This window comes from Rattus norvegicus, chromosome 13, assembly GCF_021556685.1.
Source record: "Rattus norvegicus strain SHRSP/BbbUtx chromosome 13, alternate assembly SHRSP_T2T, whole genome shotgun sequence".
Taxonomy (NCBI): Eukaryota; Metazoa; Chordata; class Mammalia; order Rodentia; family Muridae; genus Rattus; species Rattus norvegicus.
In genome coordinates this window covers 51432663-51443884 of record NC_141546.1, presented here as the reverse complement: position 1 = coordinate 51443884, position 11222 = coordinate 51432663, and the positions used below count along the sequence as shown (strand labels likewise).

Below are 11222 nucleotides of genomic sequence, written 5' to 3'. Positions count from 1 at the left end.
GTATCCAAGTAATTAATAGTTTCAATAAACAAACAAACAAATAAATAAATAAACAAGACCCTGGATTGTGCTACCTTCCTGTGTAATTTGCCATTGCGTTTATTTTTGACTCCATGAAGGGAGGGAGACCAGCAATTTTCTCAGTGCTTGAGGCACTTTAAACGTATTAGCATTGTCCTGAGTTCCCTGTGAATCTAAGTCACTGAGTGGAGTAGCAGAACGATCTCATAAAGGGTACAGCTGTGCATGCCGGGCTCTGAGCCCAACACCCTACACCTGATCAATAGACCTGGGGTCACTGGAAAACTGTATTCTCAGTTACACTGTTTTAGGATGCAGCCCTTGAGGCAGCCAGAAAGCAACTAGTTTTCCCCCTCTAGCTCTATGTCTCCTGGCACAACTTCCCACGGTGATAAGGCCTTAGCCCCAAGCCTTCCCCTCCACCTCGTGTTACACATGGGATGTACAAACTGGTCTCGTGGTTTGATTATTGATGGTGTATTTTCCTTCTGATACGAAACACCGAAAAATCTTACGGTGCATTAGATGGAGAGACATGTCATCAGTGTGAGTGGATGCAAACACAGGAGAGGTAAGAAGGCGCCAATTAGTCAGTTAGTCAGTTAGCAGTTAGTCAGAACGTGCTCAGTTGCAAACCCCAGTGAAGAAATGTATAAGAGAAACACACACACACACACACACACACGCATGCACATGCACACACACACATACACACATACATACACGCACACACACATACACACACATACACACACGCACACACACATACACATACACATACACACACATACACACACACATACACACACATACACACACATGCACACACACACATACACACACACATACACACACATACACGCACACACGCACACACACATACACATACACACACATATATATATACACATACACACACACGCACATGCACACACACACACGCACATGCACACACACATACACACACACATATACGCACACACACGCACACACACACATACACACAGACATACACACACACACGCACACACACATACACACACACGCGCACACACACACGCACACACACATACACACACATACACACACATATATATACACATACACACACATACACGCACACACGCACACACATACACACACATACACGCACACACGCACACACATACACACACATACACGCACACACACATACACACACATACACACACACATATATACACACACACACGCACACGCACATACACACATACACACACATATATATACACATACACACACACATACACGCACACACGCACACACACACACATACACACACATACACGCACACACGCACACACACACATACACACACATACACGCACACACGCACACACACATACACACACATACACACACACGCACACACACATACACACACACATATATACACACACACACGCACATGCACATACACACACATACACACACATATATATACACATACACACACATACACACACACGCACACACACACATACACGCACACACACATACACACACATACACGCACACACGCACACACGCACACACACATACACACACATACACGCACACACGCACACACACGCACACACACATACACACACATACACGCACACACACATACACACACACATACACGCACACACACATACACACACACATACACACACACATACACGCACACACACATACACACACACATACACACACACACACGCACAGACACACACATACACACACACATACACGCACACACCCATATATATACACATACACGCACACAGCGGTAAACAGCATTCTTGTCCAGTAGCCTTAGATGTCAAACCCCTCATCCCTTGGCCGTTTTAATGCCCACTTCCTTTCTTGGCTCTAGCTCGCATCCACAGACACTCCTTACCTTTGCTCTTTACTTTTCCCCAAACTCCAACCACAGCTCTTACCACTCTACAACCTCCTCCATTCCTCTACCTTGCAGTCCTCTTCTAGTTGCCTCTTGACTTTGATTCTGAATCATGTAATCACGGGAAGAAAGAATTCCTGGGAAAGCAGTGGATAACTCCTCAGAGAGAATGAAAAGGAAGCCCCGGGACGGAAGCACTTTTGTCCCAGTCATTCGTCACCACACAATATGAAGGCAGAGGCCTGAGAAGGTAGGCAGTAATAGGCTTTATCTGGATGCAGATGACACTCAGAACCTGAGAACCACCTTAGAAAGGTGCTCAGGACAACCAGAGGAGCCAACAGTGATTCAGAGTGCACAAGGTGTCATGACTTCTACAGACACAATCTGACCTTTCCCTCAGAGCAGAGTGACAGGATGAATTTTATTAGCCTTGTTTTATGGAAAAAGAAATGTATGGACCAATTGTTCAGCGAAGGATATGAGATGTTTAATGCCTAGAGCTTCAGGCAAGGCACTTACCCCTAAGTAAGACCACTTCCGCCATGGCAGGACTGGCTCCAGGACAGCATGAGAGGTAGCTGCATGGATAGATGGAAACTGACAAACACATCGTCTCTCCTGTCCCCGGATCTATGACTTTGTTGGCATTCGCCACAATTGAGGCTGCCCCTTGTAAGGTCAGAGTCCTTCCCCTTCTCGTATGTGGCGTACATATCTGATTCCTAAGACAAGTGGCCACTCATTCCAAATTTGGAGGCATTCGGGGCAAGACACTGGCAGGAATTCCCTTCCTGATTCTTCCCCCTCCTCTGATTCTTATGGGAAGGTTCTCAGTTTGCTTAGGGGCAAAGAAGGTTAAAACTCCATGGTTCACTGAGACAGATTTAAAAGAAAGCAAGACAAATAAAAACATAAAATAAGAAAACCTCTGTCTTCCCGTCCTCCTTCTGCATACTTTGTAAATCAAAGAGAAGGGAGAGAATTGTGTGGTACAGGGGCACACATACCTTCTACATGAACCCAATATAATACAGTTCCATTCCCGCCCTGCTTTCTCTTTCTCTCTACAGCCTGCCAACAATATTTCTAATTAGGAGATCACTCTTTCTTCTCAAAATAAGGAACGGTATAAAGCCTTCCATGTTCCACTTTCATAGAACTGGTATAGAAACATACCAGTTCAAGGCATTTTGCATTCTGTTTTCCATACCAAAGTGATCCGGATAAAACCCTGCTCACTGTATAATTAATGACCCCTTCCTCAGGCTTTCAGGCATAAGCTGATTACCAGTCTGGGTCAGAGAAAACATTTCTCTGGTATAGAATTGCACAATTAAATGTGTTGTGAGGAATGTATGCTGTCCTTTGATCCTCAGTCTGTACTCCGGTGGGGGGCCGCATGCTGGGCTGGATGTGGATGGGCAGTTACCGCTTTGGTGTGATCTATCTGCTGGTTCCCCATACATTCTGAAAAATGACCTAGGACCACCTGAAATTCTGATCACAAGAGTCCTCCGGATGCCCCCGCAAAGGGCACCAGATGTCCACATGGGAATAGTCTGGATTCAACCAAGCGAAACAATTTTTAACACCATGTGAAAGTTGATATTTCTGGGAAAAGCAATAATAATGAAGGGGCCCCTCCTGGCTACATTTGCTTTCACTCACAAGTTGCTGGGGTATCGTATCTTGTGCAGATTAAAACGTGTGTTTCTGTTTCAAACTTGAGAAGCAAAAAAACAAAAACAGAAACAAACAAACAAACAAACAAAAACAAAAAAACCCTGTGTTCTCTTGAAGCAGAAAGTCCATAGAATAAATCTGTTATGTGGGGCATTAGAATGCAAAGGGACTCTGGCTTCCTGTGTCTTTAAAGTCGGCTAAGTTTCATGCTCCATAGCAGACCTGTCAAGGAAACGTTCTGGGTAGTACCCAGGATTGCTCTCTAACAAGGCACTCCCCAGCCTCACATGATTGCTAGTCAACTGAAATATGGCTAGTGGGCCTAAGGAACTGAAGTTTCAGTGTAATCACATTTCACTCATACATATTTGATTAAATTTGACTTCAACTTAATTAAATTTAACGAGCCACATCTGGCCAGTGGTCCTCAGGTCGGATGGTAGAGTTTTAAACTATAGTGTGAACATCTTACGCAGTGTGGGAATTAATTGATTTTCAGTACGTCCAGTGTGGCTTCTTTTTCTTCACTATTCAGTGAGTACATTCAGTCTCTCAAAACCCTTAAGGTCAACGGCATTCACAAACTTTCGTCAGCCAAGAGGAGCCATTGGGCCTGTGCTTGTTTTAAAACGCTGCTGCCCGATGACGTAATTGAGCGGACGGCTAGAAGAATCACTGCTATGTGGTTCTTTGACTCGGTTTCTACTCAGTACTGCTTCGTGGGACTATCCTAAAACTGGATGCAGGAAGGAGCTAATTAAGAAGAGCCCCTAGTGCCTGTTTCTACCATTCCCTGAGGACCTAAGTTCAATTCCCAGTACGGTAAAGACAAACAAACAATGCTGCATGGTGGGCCATCCCTGTAAGACCCACACTTTAGAGTCAAGCATACAGGGTGTTGTAAGTTCAAGACCCACCTTGACTGCATAGTGTGTTTCGGGCTAGCTTAGACCAAGGAGTAAAACACAAAGAGGAGAAGCATCTTGCGAGAAGAAATAGCTCAGTAATTCTCCCTCTTGTTCACTCTGCTTTCTCTCGGTCCTTTTTTCAGACTATTTCTCTTCTGCCTTGCTTGGGCCAGAAAGTATGCTACAACGTATGGGCTAGAGAGTAGCCGGTCAGCCCACAACAGTATCGCAGGACGGTCTTGAGTGGTGCAGACTGAATTCAGAACAAACTCTTTACCACCGAGCCTGGGGTTTTGAGGCAGGATTTTGCTATGGAACTTGGGCTAGCCTTGAACTGACTCTGTAGCCTAGGCTGGCTTCTAATTCAGGATCCTTTTGTTTCCATCTTCCTGGTGAATTATAGAGGCCAACAGCTAACACAATATTGCATTCTTTTAAGGGTTATGTCTTTGTGGGCTTATACTCTGATGCTTCAGTTAACAATAAAGAATGTCTCTCACTGATCATGATCTTTCTGATCTGCTAGAAGTCATGCGCATTAAAAACCTCCTAACACATAAAAGCTGAAGATTCTCTTCTATTTCTTGCAGCTCACTATACATCACCAATTTTTTTATATCTAGTTTGTCCTTGCAATATTAAAAAAATAAGCGGGATATGGATAATCCCCATGTGTGCAATCTGTATAATTCTAAAGAATCTTGAGGGAAGGAACATAACCCCTCCACACATGTCTGCCGTTTCAGTGGTGCAGCTTTATTAGGTGTGAATATCGTTAAAGACGTAAACTTCTTTCACCCACCCAGTCAATTTCCCCCTTACGAATATTCTTAAAGGTGTTTTGACACAGTTAACTCACGATTATGAAACATAACTCAGAGCGGTATTTTTTTTCCCAGCAGGCAGACTTGCTATTTATAGGTTTGTGAAATCGATTGTACCATCCAGGGGCAATATACAACACTTAATTTTTCAAAAGCAGCTCAAAGAAATAGTCAAAATGTATTGAACACACATTGTTTTCTCATTTTAAAAAAGACTGCAAAAACATACAAGAGCTTTTCAACTGAGAAATAGTTTTAGGTTAAGACACTGGGGGAGAAACTGTATTGTTTTTAAAAGATATTACTCCTAGATTAGAATAGCCAGCTTCCCTCGGTCCCATATTTTAAATCAATATCCTTCTATGAGCACAAAGACATATTTTGCTGGTTTGCTAAAAATGACTCTTGGTTTTTATAACTTGCCATCCCATCAGCGTTCAGCTGGTAATCAGATAAACAACATAAACATTCTTGTCATTATAACACACTTGAATATACTCTTGGTAACACTTCTGAGGGCTCCTGGGGCCATGTAGACTGGTTTCATCCCATCCAGCAAGATGCATTCTTGAAATTCCCAAACTCATTCTGAAACCCTATATATACATTGTATTACATTTTTCCTGCCCGTACCTATAGAGATCTTACGGTCACAGCAATAGATAAACATTATCTAACATTAGATAATTAGTGACAGCATGATGGTTATTTTTTTAAAGGTTGTATAGGTGAAATCTCAAATCATCTCGCCATACTGCCCTCATCCTCCTGGTGGCGACACAGATCACGCAGCACTGCATGTGCGATGAAATGGGTGAGTGCTAAGGGCCCTGTGACATGGTGATAGTCTAGTGCCATGCAGACTGCATACGAGTGATCTAAACACAAGCTCCCATTCTGCAATAGTCATTCATCACTAAGATAGCTGTGGGGTGAGCTGGGCTACAGCCCAGATGCTGCTGCTCTGCTTAGGGGATGAGAGGACACCAATGCTAGAGGCTCTTTGATGTAGATGTCTTTGTGATGCTAGTGGAATGCAGACCGACTGCCCAAGGGTCACCCCAGCACAAGCATCCATCCCGGGGTAGTCATGGATCATCTAGAGGGCTGTGGAGTAAGCATGGTACAGATGGACAGGCTACTCAGAGAGACTGTGTACATCCCAAGCGTACGGGGACAAGATGTCAGCACGTAGCTCATTACTATAGCAGACAGAAAATGGCCAAACAGAGTGGCATAAATAAAGATAGAATACCTAAGTGTTTGGGGGAGCCAGTGTATACTGTTTAATTTTCAGGAAATCTGATGGAGCCAGAAATCATCATGATAAGTGACATGAGACTCAGATTAATCAAGTTACTCTCTTATTCATAACCTAGATTTAAGCATGAGAGCGGGGTTAGTTTTTAGAACTAAAAAAGGTTTCATGAGAGAGAAGGAGGGGCTTCTTAAGGGAGAGGGAAAGGGAGAAAAATGGAATACATGCTACATGAAAGCAAGAGGGGTTATTTCTTGAGAAGAAAGGGAATAAGCCAGAGCAAGAGCCATGGGGGAAGGAAGTAGGGAAGGGAGACTGAAGATGAATGACAACTAAGTCACAATGACACGTGTGCATTAAAATGTCAAATGAAACTGACCAAAGCATATTAATCAAGCCAATAACAGAATTAAACTGGATATATATATATATATGCTGGAAATATATTCATGTGTGTTTATGTACATATATACACATACACACACACACACACACACACACACACACACACATATATATATATATATATATATAGTATAAGTTTTTACTAATTCGCAAGCCACAGATTGTGGGGAAACAATATTGTCAATACATTATCTGGCAAAAATACCCCTTTCAGAGACACATAAGTAACTGTAAGTTAAGAACAACTTAAAAATCCTATGGCGAATAGGCAAGCAAACCCAGCAGAAGACATTTTTCATAGGTAAGATATGCAGAGTCAATAACAACATATCAAAGTGGGTGACACTTCTACAACACAGATGACAACCATGGCATGATGTTGTTTTGCACAGATCAGAAGACCGAAGTCTAGACAGCAAGACCAGCTCTGTGCATGAGTGTGATCTGTCCATTTTCTCCTGGGGGAAGGAAAACCACCTGAGAGAATTATTTTGCATATGCCTATTATCCCGAATCCCTGCTGTAGGACCTGGCAATACCATTTGTAGATACTTATTCACTACCCTCCCCCACCCCACCCCCAGGGTTTCCCCACATCCTTCCTAGTCAGGTGGCATTCCCTACTGCAAAATAAACACTTAGCTCCACCAGGAAACTTGTCCAGCAGGCAGGTGGCGCAGCCACTACAATTAAGGACCTTTGGGGATCCGTATAATGAAGGCTTTCAAACCAGACTTTTGTTGTCCTCATTTAAAGGTTGAGTTTAAAAACCATTGGTGTTAGCAGAGTTAAGGTTCTTATATAACCACCTATGGCACATGAAAGTTAAACCTTGCATCCCTGTGTGTTTCTATTCTAAAGAAAAATGGGAATAATAGTAAAGTCTAAATTGTCCCATTTATTCTTTCAGCTAAAGTTCACTGAAAAAAAACACCTTTGCTTAGAATATCATTGCTTTTATTTAGATTGCAACTCGCTAGGTGCGTGGTGGTTAATTATGATAGATGTTTTGTAAACTATATTCAATTATATGCCTTTAAAATAATTCTCGGGGGCGGGAGGGGCTGAAGAGATGGTTCAGAGCACTGGCTGCTCTTTTAGAAGATGTGGGTTCGGTTCCCAGCACCCACACAGAAGCTCACAACCATCCATTAACTCCAGCTTCAGGTGATCCAAATCCCTATTTTTCCTTCCCTCCGTGTTAGTACACAGATAGATACACGTGCAGGAAAAACACACCCACACATAAAATAAGAATACAATGAACCACTTAAAAAATAATGCCCTGTTTACTGCTACAAAAAAATATGGTAGAATGTCAATGTGGATTCAAATACAGCCATCTCTCTTCACCATGAAACTATATACACTCCCCCCTTTTATTGAAAATAGATCTTTTTTTTCCCTATACTATATTCTGATTTCAGTTTTCAGTCCCCCAACTGCCCACAGATCCTGCCCATCCCCCCCACCCAAATCCTCACACCCCCATTAGAAAACACACAGGCATCTAAATAACAAATAAATGAAATAAGATAAAATAAAAACAAACCAGAATAGTGCAAAACAAAATATAAATTAAGTACCCTAACTGAGACACATACATTTGTATACACAGAAAACCCATCAAAACACAAAATCAGAACATAATATGTAGGGAAAAGACTTACGGATATAAAAATATGTCCAGACAAAGCACAACAAAACAAAAACACTTTCAAAACTACTCTTGAATTCATTTTGTGTTGGCCATCTACCTCTGGGCATGTGGCCCACCATTAGGTACGGTTTGTACACTCAGTGAGATTCATTAGAGAAAACTAATTTGTCCTTTGCCAGAAGCTAACAGTTGGAGACAGCTTACAGGTTTGGGATGAGGGCATGTGTCCACTTCCCCCGTCAGTGCTGGGGTCCCATCTGGCTTAGACTTACGCAGGTCCTGTGCATGCTGGCACAGTCTCTGTGAGTTCATATGTGCAAGGGCCCTGCTGGGTTTAGAAGACCTGGTTTCTCTAGTATTCCCTCTGGCTCTTCCATTCTCTCTACCTCCTCTTCTGCAGAGTTCCCTGATCTCTGAGGGGAAGGATTTAATAGAGACATCCCATTTGGGGATGCATGTTCCAAGGTTTCTCACTCTCTGTCCATTAGATCACTGTATTTTTGTTCTCTTTCTGGTTTCCTTGGTTATAAAGTGAAGGTGACTGTAACTTCTTTAAGAACTATTTCATCTGCCTCTAGAGTCATAGTGGGTGTGGGCTGCTGTGTCATTTGGTGGCAGAGATGAGAGAGGCTACATCTACGTTCTGACCTGTGAGCATCTGAATGATTTAAAAAACTGATTCTGAGACGACCACCAGGTAAGTACCACGAAGGCCAGGAAGGGTTCCCAGGGCAGAGACTAGTAGAACCCCATCTAGAGCCAGGGGTCCCTAAGTGGGAGTGAGCCCAAGACAGACAACCCACGCATGGGGTCACTTGGCTTAGGTCCTATGAAGAACAAGGCCCAGATGATCACCAATACCATGGGGCCCAAACTGGGAGCAACCCTAAGATAACCTCTAGTCCTGTGTTACACAAGCCTGGGATGTGGGTTGGGGGAACCATGCCTGAGATACCAGTGCCATAATGCACAGGCTGGGCCTAGCACTCCTGAGACCATGCCTGACACGCAGAGATCCCCGACACCACTAAGAGGAACAAGTAAGCGGTGAAGAAATGGAAGAGAAACTAAAGGATGTTGACACAATGAAGAGGACCAGACCTGGGGACTCAAGGATAGTGAGGGGCAGCCTGATGTGAATAGCCAGTGATGCCACCTAGAGCAGTGTGGTCCTGGTTTATGCTGTCACTGAGGGCCATGTCTTAAGCCATAGATAGCCCCATAGCAATGGGGCTCTGTTACCACCAAAGGCCAGGCAGACTTCCCTGGTCTGGGAAATATTGATCTCCGAAGGCTGTGCAGAACTGGCCCCATCCCTCACCTGGATATTGCTGGCCCTGGGAGCATGAAAATAGGAGAACTGGCCTCACTCCAAGCTAGCTGCAGCACTCAGCAGTAAAGGAACCACACATGGTTGGAGCTGTGGGTGAACTGGCCTTACCACTCATCTCCCAAGTGGTAGCATGGACCAGGGAAAGATACCCTCCTCCCTCTTGCCCCTCATCGCCTACAGTAAGTAGGAGAGCTGGCCTTCGAATCATGAGAGCATGAGGGCTGTCCCTGTCCCTCCCCAGCTGCAGCCCTCTGAAAAGTAGGCCCTGCATCTCAGCCGGGCAGCACAGTGGAGCTATGCTGGTGGCAGGTGCTCAGATGAGCTGGCCTTGAGGGTGTGAGCATGGAAGAGCTGGCCCTGCTTCTTGCCTGCCTTGAAGTGACTTCCGCAAGTAAAAGATGCCCCCTCTCATCCCTGGCCATCTACTGCAGGCTGGATAGCACAATAGTGTTAGCCCAGGATATGGGGGTTATGGGTGAGCCAGCCCCTAGGGTGTGAGCATGGGAAAGCTGGCCCCGCCTCTTGGCTGCTGTGCAGTGGCATTGGTGAGAAGGACATCCCCTCCCTTTTGCCCTCACTACCCACTGGCAGAAGGCCCTAATGGGACTCATGAGAGTCAGAGAGCTCTCCCTGTCCCTCACTGTTGCAAGACTCAGGAGAGCAGTCCCTGTACCTCACCTGGACAGCACAGTAGAGCTGACCCTGACAGCATGAGCATGGGAGAGCCGACCCTGAGCTCTGGCAAGGATAGGGAGAGAAGCCCTCTTTCCCTCTCTGGTTCTTGGCCACCTATGGCAGGTGGAAGAGCTGGCCCTAGCATCATGAGAGTGAGAGAACTGGCCATGTCCCTCACCGGCTTCAACACTCTGGAGAGCAGGCGTTCTTCTGGGCAGCAGGGTAGAGCTAGTCCTGGTTGTGGGGTATTGCCAGTAAGCAGGCCCCAGTGCATAGGAGTGTGAGAACCAGTGGACTGACCAGCTCAGATACCTCTCAGGCCCAGATCCAGGGCTTTGGATTAGGTCACCCCAACATCTACCTCATCAGTGAACAGCTAAGTGCACGAAGGGTCCAGTCCTACAGATCCAAAACTACAGGACCTCCACTGGCATGCGGTAACAATAGAATATCTGAGGAGTCCAGTGAGGATCTAGTGTTAATAGAGAAACAGAAGCCAGAGGCCTGGTACCAGGCCAATGAGCC

The 11222-nt window shown here is 44.7% G+C and overlaps 1 pseudogene; it reads left to right on the top strand.

The window, feature by feature from the left end:
* Nucleotides 1–9256: 9256 nt before the first annotated feature.
* LOC120096418 (small nucleolar RNA SNORA17) lies at nt 9257–9372 on the top strand (annotated as a pseudogene).
* The last annotated feature ends 1850 nt before the right edge of the window (nt 9373–11222 follow it).